The sequence below is a fragment of the Oreochromis niloticus genome, linkage group LG23 (genome assembly GCF_001858045.2).
Source record: "Oreochromis niloticus isolate F11D_XX linkage group LG23, O_niloticus_UMD_NMBU, whole genome shotgun sequence".
NCBI classification, from domain to species: domain Eukaryota; kingdom Metazoa; phylum Chordata; class Actinopteri; order Cichliformes; family Cichlidae; genus Oreochromis; species Oreochromis niloticus.
This window is the reverse complement of record NC_031986.2, coordinates 16864551-16887553: the sequence shown is the minus strand read 5'-3', so window position 1 is coordinate 16887553 and position 23003 is coordinate 16864551.

Sequence of the window (23003 nt, the reverse complement as noted above, 5' to 3'; positions counted from 1 at the left end):
TAGGGCCTTTACCTTACAATAAAAAGTGCCTTGAGACAATTGTTGTTGTGATTTGGTGCTATATAAATAAAACTAAATTGAATTTAATTGAACTTTGGAAACCCGATGGCTGCATTACAAGCTAGACTATTTCTGAGTGTTAATCAGTGCAGGGTGAAATGAAGTTGTTCCCACTAAATGTGTATGTACAATTACAAAAAAGAAAAACATGAGAAACAAATTGTTCTTATAAGAAAACTGCTGGCCTGAGAGTTAATGGAGAGAAATTTGTCAAATGTAACAGAGTCTCAGGGAGGTTAAAGGCTGGTCAGCTGCAGAGCAGGAGCATTAAAGTTGACTTGTGGTTTCCATGTTCCCTCAAACACCTTTAGGGGAGTGAATACTTGCCAGCACTGGGGCCTGAAGCCCGAACCCTCATGACAAACCGAATTATAAGTGATGTTTAATTTGTTGTTTTAATAACTGAATTGAATATGCCCGTGCAATTTTTACGGACCGTTTCATCCTCAAAGAGAGAACTGAGCTGTAAACCTAGATACAGATCAGCACATGTTAATGTAGCAAATATGTTGAATGAGATGTTTCTGTAGCCCATTTTTTTTGTAGGTGTGAGCTGATGTTTTATCACACCTCATCTCTCTTCCACTGTCACAGTTGGAAATGAGTCACAAGCACTGGGGATTCACTGTAATTTCCTCTCTAATAACTCTTAGGAGGCCAAACTTCAATTTGGATGCAGGCTGCCATCGTTAATCTTGCATTAGGGTGGAAGAAAAACACCCTGCACTAACATGGGAAAATGTGCTGACAGTAGGAATGTTTCATGGCACCTTCTTGAGTTACAAATAAAGTTTGATCTGACAGTTGGCTTTCACTCCTTTGCCACGATCCGCTTCACGAACTGCCGCGGTCTTAACAGCCGAAGTAACGTCTATCTGACCAGCTAGACTTCTGTTATTTTCCACCTTGGGTCTTGATCCTTGTCTTTCCCTGCTGTCTGGGAGGCTCGCTTTCAGTCTGACTGTAATCCTCAGAACGTGATGAGGGATTTCCCCCCTTTTTTTTTTTCTCCCCTTTTTGCTCTAACAGCTATGCATACATACTCAAACTTACACAAGCACAACTGGTGAAATTTTCATCCAAAGGTCAATAGCAGCAACCCAGCCAAGACCAAAGTAATACAAGTATAGGGTGGGAAGGATGGCTCCATATCCTGCTATTAAATTTAATACTCTAATATCAATAAATTCATCCTCCTCCAGTATATTGTGAGCAAGAGTTGTTTTTTTTTTTCCCTAAAATGGGTTTAGTTTTGACTGAATATTTTATCTTTGTTTTTTTTTTTTGTTTTTTTGTTTTTTTGTTTTTTTTTTTAAACGTTCCTGCTCATGTTCGTCTGTGTTTCTTGCATGTGCTTGCCAAACCTGGAACCCTGAACTGCTTTTAAGAATCAAGGCATGGGAATGTTACCTCAAATATGTCAATTTTAGAAATCAGATCTTGTTTACGGACCGAGTCCAAGCAGACAGTCAGGATCCTGGCCTCGGACACTGTGGGTCATGCATTGCATACAAATTACTCATGTGTTTTGCCTTGTGGCTGGATAAACTTCCCTCTGTATTTAGGCACTTATGAAATGACCTCTATTTACAAAATATGCAGCACTGGTGCTACAACCTCACAGTATGTTAGTTTTTTCAGTTTAATGCTTTGAAGTGTATCATAATGACTAAAAGGTTTCACAAAACTTTAGCACCATTATTTTCCATTTACTTCAGTCATCATCATTTTGCATAAGACGTAGACTGTCAATAATAGTTTTAAATGGATGAATTTACTATTAGCCTCCAGTAGAGGGCAGTGCTATCTACAAGCCAGTGCCATGTACTTTTCTTTCTTTCTTTTTTTTTTTTGACTCTAATACCTGAACTTCTGTAAATATCTATGTTATATTTCTCCTTATTTTTTAATAATTGGGATTTGGGACTATTAGATGGGCAAAGAAAGCACTGGTAAGAAGTACTTTGTTTAAAATTTTTAAGATAGACTTTTACTTAAATGTGTGTTGGGTGAATTTTGCCAATGTGTGAATGTACTGTAATGTTAATAAAGGAGACCCTTCCTGACTCTCTCAGGACAAATATCAGTGACTCTCTTCTACTTCCACAACCCGATATTACAGCAAAGTAATGCAACTTAACCAGGTGTGTCCATTTCACTCCTAGGAGAGGCAAAGCGTGACATCCACACAATGAGCCAGCAGGTCTATTACATGATTTGCTGTGATGCTGGGTTGGCTTCCATCATCAACAGTGAGCAACACTGGTTCATAGTAGCTCACGAATTAAGTCCACTGGTCAATTATTACAGCAAACCACCTCCTTGTGCAACACTCCAATACAAACTTCCCCTAAGGACAACAAAACCAAAAACCTTTGTCAAAACATAATTAGATATCACAATGACAACTTTTGAAAACTAGGGTTAGCCGGCTAGCTTTTATTTCAGATAGCAACATTACAGACACAGTAAAAAGAAAGGATGCTGTCTTTAAATTCTGAGGTTTTACATGTCAGGATGCACAAACTGATATCCCAGTGTTGGTGATGTTCCTACATCATCATAACAATTATCTGTGTATTTAGTTAGCATTAGCCAAAAAGGTGGTTAATACACTAACAACCAACATGAGTGACCTAAATCTGGATAACAGCTAACCTAACTTGATAATATATCTGTTATACTGTGTAAATTAAAAAAGAAAACATTTGAAATGTGAGTTACAAGTTTTATATAAACAAAGGGATTTTTTTTCTACCACATTTCAAAGCTATGGCATCAACAGAATGTGATTGGTCAATTGCAATATTGATCCTAGACCGATGTTTTTATGATCATGCAGGAACAACACCAACACAGGGATATCAGATACACCTATCAGGACAGTTTAAAAGATGAATATAACCTCAAGTGTACTAAAAAGTGACATATTACACCAGAGTAAGTAGCAGCCAGATGCTGCTAATCAAATGCACTTAATTAACTGATCATCAACAAATGTGAGTGCTTTTAAGTTTTGGCAGTTTCCTGGACTGCAGCATGCAGGTGCATGTTAACACAATGCCAACTAGAAAAGACAACAGCAAAGATCTAAGAGAAGTAATTGTTGCTGCCCATCAATCTGGGAAGGGTTACAAGGTTATTTCCAAACAATTCGACAGCAACAATTCTGTCATTGAGACAGATTATTTACAAATGGGGGGATATGGGGGATATTCAAGACCAGCAAATCCCAGCAAATTTCCTCCAAGGTTCCCCAAGGCCTCTTCTCACAAATTTACATCTGAACAAGTCACAAAACTACTGGACGAATGTCCTTTGGACAGAAAAGATCAATGTGAAGATGTTTGGCCATACTCAACAACATCATGTTTGGAGAAAGCTAAACACAGCACGGTGGTGGAGGCATGATGATTTGGGCTTGTTTTGCAGCAACAGAACCTGAGCACCTTGCAGTCACTGAGTCGACCATGAACTCTGTATACCAAAGTATTCTAGAGGCTGTCTGACAGCTAAAGTTTAGCTGAAATTGGATCAGAACTATGATCACAAGCACAGCAGCAAATCTACAACAGAATAGCAAAAAAGAAAACAATCAAGGTGTTGCAATGGTCCAGTCCAAGTCCAGACCTCAGCATTCCTACACAATAATGTGACAGAATGATTAAGTCATACAGATATTAACTGCTTCAAGTTGCTGATGACAGAGGGGATTTTATAAGGTATGGGGTACGTCATGTACTTAGTTTTTCACACCCTACTTTGCATTTTTTACAGAATAAATACTAATACTGTATTATGTATTATGTACTGTATTATGCCACTGTGTTGTTGTTCAACTGAGATTATATTTACCTAATTTTAAGACCTGGTAAGGATTAGATATTTTTTATTATATCCTAATATGTAAAACATTACTTTTGAAAGATGGTGTACATTCTTTTTTACCAGGACTAGCTAAAAGCTAGTCCAATTAATGTCTGTTGTTTACAGTGAGTAAGAACTCAGAAGTGAACACTAATCCTGGGTATATTTTTAAAAGCATGACATTATCTAGATGTTACTTGCTTCCACCACATACTGGCCCTTTTTTGCCATTACAGTTTCTGAGTTCACGCACATGTATAGATGAGGTTAATGTTCCTTTATTGGAAGATGCTGTCAAAAATGGAAGATGTGTGATAAAGGCAACTATCTTTGGTGTGACAAAATTATTTAGATTCCTCTTTGCCATCCCAAATGCTTCTCTGTTTAGTTTGGACACCAAGGCAGAATGGACCCCTCTCCCCTGCCAAAAAAAAAAACCCACTGTAAAAATATATCGGTGAGAACGATGCCTGAGACCAGAGGAGGTGAGGCCTGTGACACATGTACGAGTGGTCTTGCCAAGTCTGGCAAGGCAGGAAGACATATTTGTATCCAAATCTCTGTGGGGAAGCAAAGTGTGAATCCTGCGGCTTCGGTCCTGCGCCAATTGCACTGAAATCCCAAAATGTGAGAGAGAGCACTTCACAAGAGGATGTGCCGTTTTAATGTGGGTTTGGAAATGCCTAAGATGACCACAGAGCTTTCATTTAATCATTAGTGCAAAGAATCTCAACCACATCATCTTTGTATAAAAGAACTTTGGTAAAATAGAAACCTATAACTACATGTAAATCTGAGCAATCTGTGGGAGCTGATATGCAGAAGGCACAAAGAGCTGGAGTTATTTTGCTCGTTGCGTGGAAAGGAAAAGACAGGAAGGAAGGGTGTCGCCTTGTAGGTGTTCAGAATCCAAAATGAAAAATAACAATTCATTAGACTAAATATTTGGACAATGCTTGCAAATGCACAGGCAGCTCTGTGGACACCGAGGAGAACTTTCTAAAGCCCCTAAATACTTTTGTCCATCAATCATCTAACCATAACATATCTCCACCAGTAGCAGGAACACTGTACTGATCTCCAGAACGAGGCTGAAAAGACAAGAAATGTATTAGTTTGTCACATGGCATTAAAGGGAGTATTTTTAACAGAAGTAGGATATTAGTTTTCATAATATATCAGAGAAAACTAAAGAGTCCGAAACAACTGGAAGTCACATCATGCAGCACCAAAGACTTTGTGGAACATTCATTTAAAATGAAACCTCTGATGGTAGACAATCATATGACTGCTTTGGACACTAGCAAATTACCACAGTCACTTGTAGACTGCATGAAAGACACTGACTTGCCTCCAAACTTTCACCAATTATTCTCCAAGCAGTAGTAAAAACATGGTAAATATAGTCCTGTTATGGCCCATCTAGGGCTGGCCAGACCATAACATAAGGGTGATTAATCTGACCCCAAGCAGCACATCACACATTTATTTACAATGAGTGAATGTTAAAAAACAAAGGAAGGGAGCCAATTATATCTTCGGGGTGGACCTAAGGCCAAAATAACAAACAAAGGGAGCCTATCTCAAGGATAAATCAAACTTACCTACTAAAAAGAATTAAACCAAATGACAGCGACTTACCTCCCTAACTAACAAAAACAGGAGAAAACTGTAATCAAACAAAAAGGCAGTCCACCCCTACATCCTCCTGCATCAAACAAACATAGCTAGACAAGGAACACAAAGTCTGCCGGCTGGGATGTGCCGAGGATGAATGACAGGCCGTATATGGGGGTGTCTTCTTATATGTTGTCTCCCGGCCATTAGCCAATCTGTACGATCCGTCCCCTGGATGCACCACTCACGGAGAGGAACCTGCACACTCAGATTTACATATTACACAAAATTACAACAACAGTCGTAACAAGTCCAAACCGGAAAAGGAGACCATTCACCTTCAAAATAAAAGTTGCTCCTTTTTAAATCTGTTAGCTGTAGTGCTGAGGCCCAACTTTTACTTTGCATTTCTGGTTTACCTGTCACTTTCTCAAGTATTCCTACCACTCAAGCAAGTAGTTAATGTTTGAAGAAAAGTCATTGTCTTCCATGCAAACTACAGGCAACCGCAGAAATCTGCTAAAGCAATCGTAAGGATGTTTTTGGTGAAGCATACTCTTTGTGACCGATTTCCACTAGCTTCAGCCTCAACCTCCAGAAATGAGTTGCAGACCCGTCAGGAAAAAAACATTACTAACTGCTAGCCCACTGGTAGAAACACTTCAAAAAGTGTGATGTTTTTAAAGTAAAAGGTGTTTGCAGTCAAAGTCAGCGTGTTTCATGGAACCAGTTGCAGCAGATGGCTGCTCCTCTCTGAGCCTGTTTCTGCCAGAGATTTCTTCCTGTACAAAGGGAGCTTGTCTTTCCCACAGTTGTCAAGTGCTTGCTCATAGGGAATCATTTGACATTTTTCTCTGTATTAGTTTAGGGTCTTTACCAAAGTGCCTTGAGGCAACTGTTGTTATGAATTGGTACTATATAAACAGAACTGAATTAAATTGAAATTAAACTTTGGGCAACTATGGCAGTCACAAGGGGATTTTGCCAACTTGTCAGGAAATACACGTTGCTCCTTTGTTTGCATTGTTTACCACGTATTTATGGACTGGTGTTTAGATCTCTATAACCGTGGCCTTATTCATTTGACCTTAAACTGTCACATCTAGTGACAAGTTAGTGGTTGTGTGACTGCAAAACCTCAATAACAGTAGATAGGAATATCACAGCTCTGGAGACTGAGCTAAAAGAGAGACAATGTGACCTTGTTTAACTCTCAAAGAAAAAAGTTGCCATCCTTGCTTTAAAGCATGACATGGAGACATGTTAGCAAGGCACAAACTCTTCTGCAAAAGTAAGCAGTCTTTGTGCTAAACGCTTGAAAGTGAGTGTTCAAAGTCTTCACTACCCAAAGAGAGAGTCTGTTCTTAGCTCAACCTGCAGGGGGCTTAAAAAACTTATAAAGACAAGTATGGTGTTGAATGCTAAGAATGACGACTTTGAAACAAAACGTGTCTTCTTACTCTTAAATACATTTTAAGGTAAGGCAATATCACAGCTCCATCAAAGCTTCTTTTTAGCATAGTGCAAACCCTTGAGAATGTAGAGCAAATGCAGAATCATGCAGATGTAATGCTGCAGTGTTTGTAGATACTATGCAATGTACAGACTAGGGTGCTATCTAAATAAGATTTATGATGGTAACCAGTATTTGTGCTCCTGGAATCTGATCTAATCCCTGCTGGTTGTGATGCTACATTCAGCAGTTTCTCATTAACTGAACATATCTGGCAAATGACACATCAGCTAACATGTCCTCAGTTGGCCAGCAAGCTCTTTTTTAAAAAGTTCATGTCAGAAATGCTATAAATGCCAGTAGCCAGACTGCTTCCACACACACCTGGACCCAGTTAGTCTCTCTGCCTGCTGAATTTTGCTGAACTTTAATCAGCTGACCATGCATGCAGCAGCTTTAGAATCCATTTTAACCTGATATGCAGATACAGGTTTTTGAACATTTCAGCAAGTATATGTGTTGTAATGCCCTTTTGTGTTTATAACTGTGGTTCCTACAGTGGGGGTCAGGAAGGGGTCCCAAAATAAGCTTTGGATAGCTTTCCATGTTCTGAGTAACAAGTTGTGCTTTATCTTGAGATACTATATATATGTGTGTATACTAAGCAAGCAGTGGCTCAAGGTGTTAAGGCAGGTAGACAGACTTGCTGCTCTTTGGATTAAATATCTGTAGACTTCAGTGAGCCTCTATCATGGCTTCAATAACTTCTCAGTCAGTACTTTGTGTGTGCATGCTCTCTGCACGTGAGCCAATAAAAACTTGTTCTCCTGGCACATGAAAAGAGAGTCCGCCAAAGCTGGACAAACAGGGTCCAGACAGAGCCGAGCTGCCGAGGAGGCACAGACCCTCTGCTAACACCAACAGTAGCCTTCTTTGCTGATCATTTTCCTTTTCTGGCCTGGCCATGTTCTTATTGTTATTCTGTCTCTGTTTAAACTCTCTCACACTTTCTCCAGTCGCATCTCTACTCCCAGTCTCTGAAATGCCTTTCAGACACTCTGGGACGCTGCCAGTATAACTTGACTTTAGTATGACGTGAAGGTCAGTCGAAATTATTATTAAAACACTGATGTGCTGAGGTGTGGGCCCCAGCGATGTTGATAAAGTGTTCAAGTGATGGTCAACTTCAGCTGCATCTCTGGAAGTCATTTCACTGGATAAGTGGAACTTGAATGTCAGCGTATCCTTTGTTGATACACGTTATTTTATGTATTTAAAGGACATTAGTTGTCCATTGTGATATTTAAATGACAGCATCATTACTACACAGCGGACGAACACAGCCCCTCAACTAGTGACGCCTTGTTGACATATGGCACCCTATTAGTGACAAAATGTAAAGACTGGAAAGTCAATTACAACACAAATAATAGTGTTTAGTCATAGCTGCTTTAGGGTTAGTAGCAAAATCTTGTTCCAACTGCTTGCACAATAGGCAAGCAACAGTTACAATAGAGCGTTTATACTAGGCCTTGGGGGACACGAGTACTTAGGCTGGCTAACCATTTGACCTTGGCCTTCATTGTTTTCAATGATTTCAATGATTTCATTCAGTTCAGCCAATTCTGTTCTGATCGTATGGGTATATATAATAAAATACACCATTTTAGTATGAGAGAGGAGGGGGTAGAGATGTAGTGAATGACCTGGGGCAGATCCAAAAATCAATGGCCTATTAAATCCAGGGAACTACACTGGTACCCTCAGTTTTGGAATTTTAGTCTTGAGAGAAATTGTATGTACTAGTTCTGGTGACAAGTGACTACTTAAAGCACACTCCTTCACAACAGTACCCTATTTGTTGGGGTAGGAGTGTTGGATCCTTTTCACTTTAAGCTGGTGTGTCGTGGCACAAACACCAAAAAGCACCTTGTGAGTAAATGAGTTAGACCAGCAAAACAAAACAGCAAAAATTGATGCTCCAGGGTTAAGAATGTGAATGTACCACCAGCTGTGCAGATTTATTTAAAAATATCCAATTAACCTCTTACTTCAGTTCCTTTAATTATGTCTCAGGGTTAATTATCTGTGAATTGACTCTACTACAAGGAGTAGAAGCTCACAGCATGAAGAGGAGAAAAAAACCCAGCACATTATGGGATGAAGCTCTGCCTGCACCACCTAAAAGTGAAAGACTGACAAGTTAATCCAAGACTGCGAGTAAATTCAGGCACATCTCCATGCTCGGTAATAACAGGCTAGACCCAACAACGCCGAGGCGTCAGTGTCTCAGCCTGTGTGGCAGAAGAAGGCCAGGGTCAGTTTATTCTGCTCCTCAGAGGAATTCTGGGAATTGTTTGCACTGTCTGCTTCAGCTTCTGGCCTTTTATACAGCCTTTACTTCTGGCTGGCTCAGATTTGCTGTTTTTGGATGTGCACACAAACACACATCCATAAAATCATTTTTCTTCCCTGTCAAGAAATGTACGCATCAGTGTTTTATGTTGTACCTTGTAAAGAGTACAGTGGGTTTTGGTGTTATGGCTGCAGCCTGTTTGTGTTAATAGTTTCTGAGAAACACTGGATAGGAGTAAAGCTGGTGTGTGTTTGTTCCTCTATCGTGTCTGAGAGTGTGCTTTTAAACCAGTAATAGACAGAATCTGGGATCAATATTCAGTTTCTGATGTTGGCAAATGCAGCATCCTGGTCTGGTTGGCGAAGTGTCGAAGCGAGCCTGTTTTGAAGATATTAATCCAAATAATAAGCCAAGCACAGAAATAAAACAGGGCTTTGTGGCTTCATCGAACGCACAAGCAGGAAGGAATTCAACTTTTTGCAGTGGTCACATGGTTTTTCTGTTCAACATCACACTCCCTCGTTTGACAAACGTTCCTGAAAACACATTACAAGACCGATTCCTTTGACCATTTCACAACATGGGGCTGAAATACCTGTGGTTTGGCACTTTTCATAGTTCAAAGTGTGTAATGTAAGCTGCAAATTACCCAGGGAGGGGGGTGGCTGTAAATTCTCACTGACCTAACGCTACCTGACCTGCATGAATAGGTGGAAGAAAAGGAATCCGTCATTTACAGTCATATAAAAATTCATCCTTTAATTCATCTGGACGGCTTTGACGGCCTTGTTTCACAGAGCTGAGACAAGATTTTGACTCACTGTCTAGTTTTTTAGGCAATAGCTCAATTTCCAGTCAAATGAATGTCAGACAGCTTCCATTCCTGACTTTGGAATAACATGAACTTATTCACATTAGAAAATGAGTGCACGTCCACATTTTCTCAGCGTAAGATACAACAATGAATGCTTGTTTCACCCCTAAAATGAGCCAGTAAAAAAAATATCTGCAGTGGCTCGTGTTGGTTGTGCACAGTCTTGCTTGTGATATCAAGAATTGGCATTTGGATTATTAATTCATAGTTTATAAATGAAGTCACATTTCTACTTTGGAACTACCACCTGGAGAGTAAATTTGGCCTCCTCTTCCTCTGCCTGTCAGTTATTTTTTTAAGGTTTAGCCTAAATTCAAAACAGAGATACTAATATTACAGTCACGCTACGGAAAAAAGTGATTGGAGACCACAGCATGACCAAAATTATTATAACTGTGTGGGATGAACTTGCAATCCTGTTGCCTTTGAAATCCACCAGTTCCATAACTAATCACGGTGAGTTGCTTCAAAGTGACTTTGGTGCGCCAAAACAACAGTAAAATGGCAATCAGTGTGCTATAGGTTTGTGACTGAATGGGGTCAAGCTGGCAACGACATGCAATCTATTTCTGAGAATATATCAATTAACTATATAAACTGTAAATCTGTAGCTATCTACAAATTCTGAATCCAGACGGAAACTTCTAGATTTGTTCCTGTCCTAACAGCAACAAAATGGAGGGCCGCACCAATAACCTGAACTCAATTCTACTCATTTTTTAATTTGCTTAAATTTCAGAGACCGTGCACAAAATAGATTCATCCCATAAAGAATGGAAAGAGGCTTTGTACCAGATTTAGCTAGTCCTTAATGCTGATTTTTATCTCTTAATGAACTTTAACTGGGAAGAGTAAGTGTTACAATTAGGCACTAACTGTGACCCTTGGGCAAATCAACTGCCTACCCCTGGTTTACACAGCTCAGTGATTGGTCTGTTATTCTGATATTGGTAACAATTTTTGGTTTGATTAAAGTTGTAAAACGTTTAAACCCTGAAATTAACAAGTGGCACACCATGATTATAGTTAGCTAAAGTTAGCTAATTAGCACTAACCACTGATGTGATCATTTGAAATTTTAAGGGAAGAAAAAATGGTTTTGTGTTTACATTATTATTAGTTTGTGATAACAATATCTATAAGACATCAGACACACTGCAGCAAAGCTGCATTTTTAATACAATTTGCACACAAAATAGATCATTTATTCTTGGCTTAAATGCCATTTTATGTCCAGAGTATCATGCTAGGTGGTTAAATCATTTTGCAGATACTAAGGTAACTGACTAACTATACACACACATCATAGACGGTATAAAAAATGGACATCGCTTCCTTGAAGTCATCTTCCCATAGACTTCTATAGAACTGAAAATCTTCATGGAACCACAGCTATCACCACCTGGTGGCCTTAAGATAGAATTCAGATTTAAGACACTTATTCACTGGATCTAAAATAACAAAGCAAAATATTTAAAAAAGAGAAAGAGGAGGGGGGGGGAAAAAGCTAAAATACACAGAGGAATGCATTTTAGCTCTCCTTTTTTCAGGATATGACTACAGTGACTAAAGTTCTTCTGCTTAATTTTGGAAATACACCCTTGTCCAGAATATACTATATGAGCTGTAGAAGTACAAATATACTTAAGTGTGCATGCTGTTAATATTATTTTTAGCCATATTAAGGTCATTTGAATGTGGGAATACAACGATTTAACACTTGTACAGTGTTCAAAGCCAATATTTATTTGGTCCCCTGGACATGAATTCTTGATACAACCAGATTCCTGAATGCTGCACTACTACTCCTACCAAAGGAACTGCTGTTCGCTTCATTTTATAACTCATTTATGTTCTTTTTCATACCGTCTGGATCCATTTATAGCTCGACTGCAAAAGAAATACAGGTTCACAAATGAAAGAGTAACATCTTTGTATTGGAACTTACTGTATTTTGTTACAGTGAACTGAGTTTCTACAGAGAACTCATTGTCATGTTCAAGAAACCAGAGATAATCTGAGCTTTGTGACATGGTGTGTTATCCTGCTGGAAACACCCATCAGATGATGGTACACTGTCATGATAAAGGGATGGACATGGTCAGCAACAATACTCAAGTAGGCTGTGGTGTTTAAATGGTGCTCAGCTGGTATTAAGGGGACTATAGGCCAATAAACTATCCCCACACCATCACAACGCTATTCTGAACTGGTGAAATAAGGCAGTATGGATCCATGCTTTCATGTTTTTGACACCAAATTCTGACCTTATCAGTGATGCTCTTCTGGATATCTTGGTTGTAACAAGTGATTATTTGAATCATGGTTGCCTTCAGATCAGCTCAAAGCAGTCTGGTCTTTGTCCTCTGACCTTTGGCATCAACATCACAGAGAACTGCAATTCACAGGATATTTTCTCTTTTTTGGACCATTCTCTGTAAACCCAAGAGATGATTGTGGGGTAAAATCCCAGTATATCAGCAGTTTCTGAAATAATCAGACCAGCATGTCTGGCACCAACAACCATGCCACAGCCCTAATATTTATGGCAGTTCAACAGTTCTGTGACACTTTGAGCTTAAAGGGCAAACTCAAAACTTTGGCACAAACAGAATGGGATCTGCCTTTGACCAGACACAGAATTAGATGAACAGACAATGACTCAGCAGCGAGAAAGCAGAAAGCTCCAATTTTTTTTCTTTTTCTTCTGGATCACCTAAAACTCTTTAATGTACTTCCCACCATTAAACTCCAGGGGTTTCCAGTCTTCTTGGCCCTTGTTCCAAGGACAACAGAGGAATGAAGTGAAAACCAAAGCTTATGGCAAATAAATAAAACATTTGATAGGAAGCCTCTCCTAAAGACCTGGTTTATTCTCATACATGTGTAGTAATCGTGATATGAAGCAATTATATTGAAAGCTGATAAAGTGAGCGAGATGATGAAGTGGATAAAGTGGAGAACACTGTATGCGGGTCTATAAGCCATGGAAACTCTAGCAGTTTTCATATCAGAGTACATATTTAATATAGTGCCTCATTTATTTCCAAATATAAAAAACAGAGTTAAACACACAGCTAGGTCCATATTTGGATATTGATATAGTTCTTGTAATTTAGCCTTTTTACAGCACCACCGCAGACTTTAAATCAAACTGTCAACATGTAACTGAAGTGCAGACTTTCAACTTTAATTCAAAGAGTTTGGCAAAAGTGTTCATATCATCTGTTCATGATTCTTTTATATTTCTGAATTGTTGCACACATTTTCAGATACTAATAACTGGAAAAACTAGTTACTGTTAAACGTAACTATTGTTTTGCATTTAGTAATGAAGAACCTGCTCTATTGGGTTGACTTATGTGGCCACTGAAGAATAACCTCTGTTATTTGCTTTGAGAAACTCTTTTCCAGTATCCTTTGTGTCATCATTCATTTGCACCATGAAGGAACGTCTGATTAGTTTTTCAACATCTGGGTGAACCTGCTACTTCTAACAGTGGTCACATCATCAATAAACATGAGTGCCTCTGTTCCCCTGGCAGCTATACATGACCATGCATAACACTGTCTCCAGCATGTTTGACAGATCGTGTGGTATCCTTTGGATCCTGATCTGTTTCTTTTCTTCTCCATATTTTCCCCATCATTCTAGTTTCGTAGGTCCAAAGATTTTTTTCCAGAACCGTGCAGGCTGTTTTAGATGTTTTCAGGAAAAGTCCAATCTCTCCTTCTTGTTCTTGAATATAAATCAGTGCTTTTCACCTTGTTGTAAACTCTGTTTATATTCTTGAAGACATCTCATGATTGCATACTTGCATCTGTCATGATTACATGACAGTGATATACCCACCACCTTGGGAGTGTTCTTGACTTGGTTAGATGTTGTGGCATTGTTTTTCTTAAAAATGGAAATAATTCTGTCATCATGCGCTTTCGTTATCTTCTTCCATGTTTCAGGCCTTTTGGTGCTGGTGGGCTATCCAGTGCAATCAACACACCTACAGTTTTTGCTATTTGTAACGGCTTGTCAGACAACTGTCCAATAACTTTTAACGCTCTGAAAATGGGAGACTATGTATGAAAATGACTGTAATTCTTAATACTTTAGTTAAACTCCTTGAATTAAAACTGAAACTCTGCACTTCAGTCCACTCTTGACTTTTTTTTTTATTTTACAGTGGTAGTGTGCACAGTTATATAATTGTTTGAATACTTCTATGAACCTAACTGTAAGCACTCATTACATTAGATATACCCATTACATATATAGACTATTTAAGTCATCATTGTTGTAATATCATCATTTGCAGTAAACACACTAGCAACAAATGGATGAAATTATTTTAGAACACCTTAAGGATGCATAAATCTAATACTGACATGTTTTCTGATATTTTTAATGTAGTCCAATCACTGGCTGGTAGTTATCTTCAGGTGTTTGTAAGTGCAATACAGGCCTCAGACCTCAGCCAGGCCTCATGTAGGAGTTGACTAACAGACTGCAGAAATTCAGAAAAAGTAAACAGTTATAGATTATAGTCACCATTTTTCATAAATGTAATTACGCCAATACTGTTAATGGTAACATTATACTCCTGAGCAGGAAAGCTGTTCACAGTAGCTCTATTGATAGATTTTTTCAGCTTGTGAAAACAGTCATTTAATGTCTTGTGTGGCTCTGGAGGAGTTTTTTTTTCCATGTCTGAGAAAATAACCATGATGATGTCATCTGGGTTATCTCAGCTTTACATTTTTAGCTGAAAATTTTTACTGAGCAGGAGGGTCAAATCCCTCTATCATAACTTATGAGGTGGAGGGTGGAGAGATTTCCTTGTAAAAATCATTCACTGCAACAGTATTACAGTATGTATGTCTAAAAATCTGGGGTTTAGTCACCTTAAAGAAGCATTAGATAGTGTTTTTGCTCTAACTTTTTATTATGAAATCTATTGTGTGTGTGTAATCTTAGTATATTCATAGAAAAATAACAACATCCATGTGTAAATTGGTTACCTATTAATCTTTTTATCATTGCTGCCTCCAGCCGCCACCTGGCAGGTAAATTCTACACTGGATCACATTTGATTTATGACTAAAAGGAAGTAAGAATTAGACAGCAATTAGCAATTAGTGGCTACCTCTAACCAAGGCTAACACAGGCTAACCGCCATCACACACAAGTTGAGTACATTCCAGTATTAAAGTTGGAAAAGCATGGAAAAATAGGATTTGTTTTGCCACTTAGCCAAATCGTGCCATTCATACATCGCAAGCACTGTGTCGCAATGTATGTTTTTTATGGCACAACACTTGTGTCTTTGCAACAGTGCTTTCCATACAATTTAGAATTACTATAGGGCAAAAGATCATTATTATTATTATTTATTACTTCATGTGTTAGAAGGACTACAAAGGCATGGCAGCATCGAGACTTAGCATCTGATCCTAAAATAGGTGGCTATTTTTATACACTAATATACTCTTGGTATTAATAAATGCACTGCAGTCCACCTTGTTGTTTAGGTCTCTGCAGGGAAAGCGAAAGGCTGGGAAAAGGTTCACTCCATTGAGGAATGTTAAACTGCAGTAGTTAGGCTATAGATTAGATATACTAGATTATCAGATTGTCCTCATGCCCCACTAAAGTAATTCCTCCCAGCTGTTTTATTGTCTGCTTGGTGACGTGTTGATCATCCTTTTAACCAACACCAATGCACTAAAGCAGGAAACCACTATTCTGAGGCTAACCAGTTTACCAACGTGGTGGGTTTCTTCACTCGCAATAACGATAATTAGGAGGCTCTGCTTACTGGGTCATTTAAGGAGAAGGCTGAATGCAGCCAGAAGAGTATGTTGTATTAAGGTCACCACCACAGAGCTGGCTAATTACTCGTGGTTTTATACTGGCTTGATTGAAAGCAAAACAATTCTTTGTCATTCAGGGATATCTAGGAAATCAGTACCTATGTAGGTCTCAGGAGAATGAGTGCACCAGTGCATTATAACAACACATCTGGAATCATTTTACATCTCAATCAGTGTCTAGCAGCACACCAGTACATAAATGTGTCCTGAACTAAAGTCTGGTAAAAAATAATGAATAGGTCTGCTGAACCTAGACGATTGCATCACACTTCAAACAGGAAGAGATCTACACGTCGGCTTCAGGTCCCACTGTTGTCCATTCACATTCAACACGCTGATGTATTAACACTACACTAACAGACAAAGCAAGAAAGGGTGCTTAAAGCACTAAATGGAGGCTTTTTTATCCGCTCCATACAACCCCTCTTGTTTCTTTCCTCGCCATACAGACTTAACGACCACAGCAAATGTTGGTAAAGGCGGTTAGCAGCTAACGATCTTTTTCCTGTGCTATCACGTGGAACTGGCATGCTTTGGGTTGCTGGGTAATTGGTCTGACTTCACTAAAAGAAAACATGCTGTGACAAAATGAATTAACTGTATACGAATGCTTCTCCAACCCAAAAAATAGCTCAACCAGTATTGTTTTTTCACAGGCCGTGCCACATGGCATGCTACAGTAAATGATTTGAGCGGCATACAATGCTAATTACAATATTTTACCTCTTTAGCCATTTACATTTTTTGAAAACATAGTTCTGGTATTTGTGAGGGCTCCTTTTTTCTAACTGTTTTACTTCAGAAAAATAACTTTACTTCAATTTCAGTTTTCAACTGGAAAAATTGTTTTTTTCTTGCATTGTTCTGAGAAGGTCAAGTCTAATGACTAAGTTTTACTTTGACAGTTAATTGAACAACGTACATATTTGCTACTAAATTCAACTACAAACACACTCCTCAAAGTGGGGAGATTAAATGATTTCTTGACAAATCTGTACTAGATCTTCTGCCTTTCACACCATCTCTTAGTTTTAATGAAGGGATAAAGTCAGGAATGTCTTCTCCAGGCTTTTGTAGATTCCTTTCCTTGCTCTGCTCATAGCCTCATTGCCAAACTCTCAAACTGTCCTCCAAAGATGGAGAAAAACATTTGAGTTACAGCCCCAACTCAAAGCAGGCTCTGAGACGACGGGATTAACAGCCAGACAGAAAAATTCAGAGGTGGTCATGAGAGAGCAAATAGCTCGTCACCACATTAAGTAACTGGTTCCAGCAGGAATCAGTGGGTTTGCTTGTTTCACTGTGAGGAAGTACTTCAGGCAGCGTTGACTGATCTATAACCTATACTATGTACATCATACCTCTGTTGTGACTGGGAACGTATACACAGTACCGCTTCATCACATTAGTACCTTTAGCCTACTTATCCCACAGCTGTAACTGGCACTTAGATTGCATTGTTTCATGTAATGACATCATATAACTAAAATCTTTTATCAGCCTCAATCTTAAAAGTGCAGTCTACAAGTACAGAAAGCCGACCTGCTATATACTCAGAGCTAGTGGTACATTATATACGTCTACCTAAACATTTCTTCTTTTGAGTTTCTCAGATGTATCCGAGACTGCCTCATAGTTTGACCTTTTTCTGCCTTTGACATTTTGGCAAACATAGGGCAAACAAAAAGTGAATGTTAGGAATAATTTTTGCTTTTGAAGAGTAGCAAACAGGACAACTTCCTTATGTGGAGGCTGGATAGTTGCGAATTGTCAGCTCTTGCGCTTAAATTGCAACCAGTGTTGCGTCGCCACAACTGGGGAGTCAGGGCTACTCAACAGTATGTTGAGTATTACAGACTTGTACGATATGACTTTCTTTATCTTCTTCATTCAGTCGAACCCTTTGAATGTCACTAAAGTAGATCAATCTTAGCATATCTCTAGTATCCTCTTCTGTTACACCAACCTTCTGCATTTCCTCCTTCGTTTTAATCTATGAACTTCCTCTGAGGTCTTCCTCTTGTCCTAATGCCTGGCAGCTTCATCTTCAACTTCCTTTGTCCAACATATCCACTATATCTTCTCCACCAGGCCTCTTCTGCACTTGCCTCTCTTACTTTGTCTTCAAGCTGCTCAACCTGAGCTGTCCCTCTGATGTACTCATTTCAACTCTTGTCCATCCTTGTCCATCCTTGTCACTCCCAGTGAAAATGTTTGTGGCTGGGTATATTGGCAAGAGGCAAACTATAAACGTAGAAATGTAGTATGCATCTTTTTTAAAATCAAAGCAGAAAATTCAGAAATAGTTGAGGATCAGGTGTGTCTGATTAGGTGTGATCAGCTGGTATTTCTCTATTACAGTTGTTAATGTTTTGTAATTTATAAGTGCTTTTTATTCTAATTAATTTTGAATTTTTGTCTTCAATTTAGTTTCACTGAGTTTCCAGAGTGGTTTTGCTCTTATCTGTTTAGTTTTAATTTGGTGCTAAGATATCACCCAGTGTTAGCAAGTCTGGTTAGCAAGCTCTTTTCATAAAATGTAAGGATGCAGTACAGAGAAACTTAAACATTAGTCAACTACTAGAATTTTTCTCACCAAAACTGAAGGGCAGACTTCTGGGATGGTATGTAACCACACAGCAAGCCATCATATTAGTCAGATAATCCACAAAAAATGCACATGCACTGAAGTTTAATAACTTCAAGTAGTAGATGAGACCTGATGGCACTAATTAAGGGACTTTTCAGTCAACGTCACCACTCCCCTAACTCCAGATTGATGAGTAATAAAAAAAAAAAAAGTTCAGTTCTTATAGAGGGATAGGCACAACACTGGGCAGCATGGACACCCAACATTGTTAAAATGACAATTCGGTGACACAGGATTTTCAAGAATTTTCTCAGACGAGTTTGAATATTGTTGAACTTGACCTCAAAGTCAAATTGTTGGTCAAATTTTCTGAAAATTTTGCAAATATGATAAGAAGGAAGTCAATTAAGATTTCCACATTTATACAATTTGCATCTAATAAGGAGCAGGAGGGCTAGCAAAGACAGCACTATTTTTGTACCAGGCTGTAAACATGCTTTTTAATGTTGGGAGTCAATGGGACTGACTTTTAAGTGGCGACTCGAGGAACTGCAGTTTTTATCTCTTCTACATTTCCTTCATTTTCCAGCTCTTGAGATGGTTCCTTCACCTCAAACAAACACAACGACAAGATGAAGTATTAACAAACTGTAAAGATAACAATAAGTATATTACTCTTGTTTGGAACAGCGGTTAGACCCCGAGCCACTGGTGGAGGTGTTGGTGGTTCAGTCATATTCAGGCATAGCACCAGACAATCATGCCTGGTCAGCACTTTTATTTTCTACATGTCATGTGTGGTACAGAGTTATGTCATATACCCTCAAAAAATATCATTGTCATTATTTGCAAAAGTAAAATCGTTGCTCTCTAACAACAGGAAAAAAATCAAAAACTTAATTTTTATTCTTATATTTTTTTCGTTTCTTACATGATGTCAGATAAGAAAAGGTTAGACTTATTTTACACAGCCCAAATATATTTTGAGCTTCATTCATGTCCAGCCTGTATTCAGGTGGGCTATAATGAAACAAAAGCACCAACATTTTCTGTTTTCTCATGAATTCCTTCTTCCTTTTTTCAATAATAACACTGCTGAATGCCGTACACGTTATTTTGTCAGTCTTACCAGCTTAGCCCCTAGCATTTTTTCAGTGCCCATCAGTCTCACCCACAAAGACCAAGCTGGCATCTTTTCAAAAGGCGAGTTACAATTACTTGGCCACAAAATCCACTCTGTGGAGTGCTGTTACTACATTCATTTTGCCTTCAAGTGATCACAACAGAGAGAGAGTCCAAAAAAAAAGCTGATTCTCGTGACTGGTTGACCCCCCCCTTACTTCATTTCAGTCTTGTTAGTTTTGGAGCACATCATATATCAAGCTTTTGCCAAATGGTAGGCAAAATACATGCCAGCCAGTAAATTATACTGATGGTGACTGGATAAATCACATTTCAGTCAATCATATGGAACCACTTTTATAGCTCCTTCAGCATCTTTTCAGGGAAACAGAGGGATTGTTTGACACGGATATGCTTCGGGTTTTGAAAGTCATGTCCACTGGAAAGCATTAATCCTATTTCCCAAGTTTTCAGAGAAACAAGGAGAATGAAGCAGATACAAAACACAGCTCCACTTGTTAGTATTATACATGACTAGGAGCTGACTAACCCAGATGAAAGGAATTTAACCGAGGAACAGAAAAACAGCAAGTAATAAGAAACTTCGTCGGGGTTGTCTGAGCTTTTCATGTTGCTGCAGCAACTTGGCCTCGGGATCTAAGTGGCAGACTAATGAACAGGAATTCTGCATGCAGACAGGTATGAGGTCAGTATTTCCATGCAGCTGACTGCTCCTTGTTCTCTGGTGTGCTGGGAAAACCAATTTCTGCTGTTTGGTCTTCGAGTGGGCTTCACAAGACGAATTGTGAAAAATGAAGATTACGTTTATCTATCAAGATTTCATTTTCAAAAAATACAAATTTTTTTCATAAATATGGCTGTGACTTCATTTTTCTGTCCACATTAATTAGTAGTAAACAGTAAGTGAAGTCATGGCTACTTGTAAATTGCTGTAATGAGCACAAATTATTGCTGTGAGACTGAGACGCAAAAAAGCTGACAGAGGGGGGAACCAAAATGTTTTCTTTAAAAGCAACCCCTGCATAAGAAAACGTTAAAGAACTAAAATAGTAACACAAACAAAAGCTCAAAGAATAATCCTCAGATTTGAAACAGCTGTTCAGAAGGTCCATGATCACCCCTTGCCGTCTCTGTTTGGTGGGCTTTGGACTAAAGCTAAACACTGTCAACTTTTCAATGTAAAAGCTGTGGAGAGGAGCTGCATGGGCGCCCGAAGCAGGTCTGCACAGTGTTAGTTTAGCTCAACTTAGCTTGGCTCCTATTAGAACAAAAACTATGGTTAAATGTATTGGCACTTTTGTCAGCGAATAAAAATGAGATGAAAATGTTCTGGAGAGATGAGATCCAATCAGAACTGATTAAACTGTGTAGAAAGGCAGTTTGAGTTCGGAAGTGATCCAATCATAACTCATCTCCTTGTGCAAAAAATATAGCATGTGATATTTAGTTGACTAAAACTAGAAAAAGTTATAGATCTCTAAATTATGACAAAAACTAAATGACGTTTCAGTCAAAAGACCATTACTAAAATTAAAACAAAAACTAATGTCAACATTAACTGTGCTTGCAAGCTATCCTTGTGACTGTTTTGGTTGCTTGCAGATTTTTTTGGTTGCCTGTAGTTTGCATGGAACATGGAGAATTGTCTGCAAACACTGGCCAACTACTCTCATAGTGGTAGGAAAAAAAAAAGTTTAAAAAGTGTGACACCAACCGCTGCACCTTTTGAAACACATGTGAAGGGTCTACGTTGCACATTGTGTTGCAATTTTTCAAGTTTTCCTACCACTGAGCAAGTAGTTAGCAAGTGTTTGCAGATGGGGCAGAGTCATTCATGCAAATACAGGCGACCACAGAAATCTGCTAGCAACCTTTTTTCCCTTGCAACCCGTGGTTGTACCACATCCAGTATGGTTGACCATTCTCAGGCAATGTGAGCATGATGTCACATGGGAAATCTCTCACATACGATAGCCTCCATCTTGCTACTTGTCTCATATGTACCAGTGCATAAATGATATGTTAAAAATAAAGACTTAAAAAAGACAATTTTACTGTCACGCTAACTCACACTTTAATACCTTTGTAGTGTATAAACCTGCATCTCTGATTGAGAAAAAGATTAGAGGAAAATATTAGAACATTATTTACATTTTTAAGAAAAGACACTGTCTGTACGTAAATTTGCAACGTCAATGACAATTATAAGTCATTCGTACTCAGTAAAACATGAAACTAGTGATTAAGACATTGACTTCTCCAGGAAAAAGTTCACTGAGGTCATAGATCGAGGAAGCCAAAGGGTTGTTTTCCTATAAATCTCAATGCAAGTGATCTTCCTTTTCAAATCATAAGAGTTGCCCCCTGCTGCCCATAAGAAAGAATGTAAGCTACATCCATCTGTTATATACAATTTAGACAACGACAAGCTCTCTTTGTGAGAAAAAAGCACTTGCAATAACCAAATTACACTGTAACTGCTGTAGTTTGCAAACTTTTGACGCTTGATGAGACTTTGATGGCAGAACTCATTAAATTCTCTTACATATAATAGAACATTTAAGCACAGATAAATACTGAACATCAACACAAAAACCTCACTCTTTTAAGCCACTGGTGTTGGCACCAACATCATATCCTCCACCTACTGGCTGGAATTTGGCCGAGTACAAAAGTAAGATGGTGACCACTGAGGATGAGAAGTATTCAGGCTTCCACACTCAACTTTTTCGCAGTTACGATGCAAAATCATTCACCGTGTCATTATTTAGCTATACTTATATATATGAATGTACTGAAATACACGTCGGGAGCACATAAGCATGGAATTTGCAGTAACTTAAGGCTTGTTACCGCTCTCATTGTAAGCAAAGAATGCTAGTAGCTAGCATTTAGGTCAAATTTGTGATTTACCGCTGCTCAGTTTTACAAAGTATGAGTTTTATACTAATAGATTTGTTTGATTATTGCTTTTACTTTAAATAAGAAAACACAATTCCAATGCTAAGTAGCTTCATATGCTCTCTTATGTTGTCTCAAAAGTCCTTAAAAAGTAGAAATGTGAACAATTTGACCAGTTTCTAAATAGTCCTTTGTGGTAAGGTTGTTTTATCAACTACTGTGTGTGCACTTTGGTTGCCACAAAAACCTCCCCACTCAGCTAGAGCCTAACCTC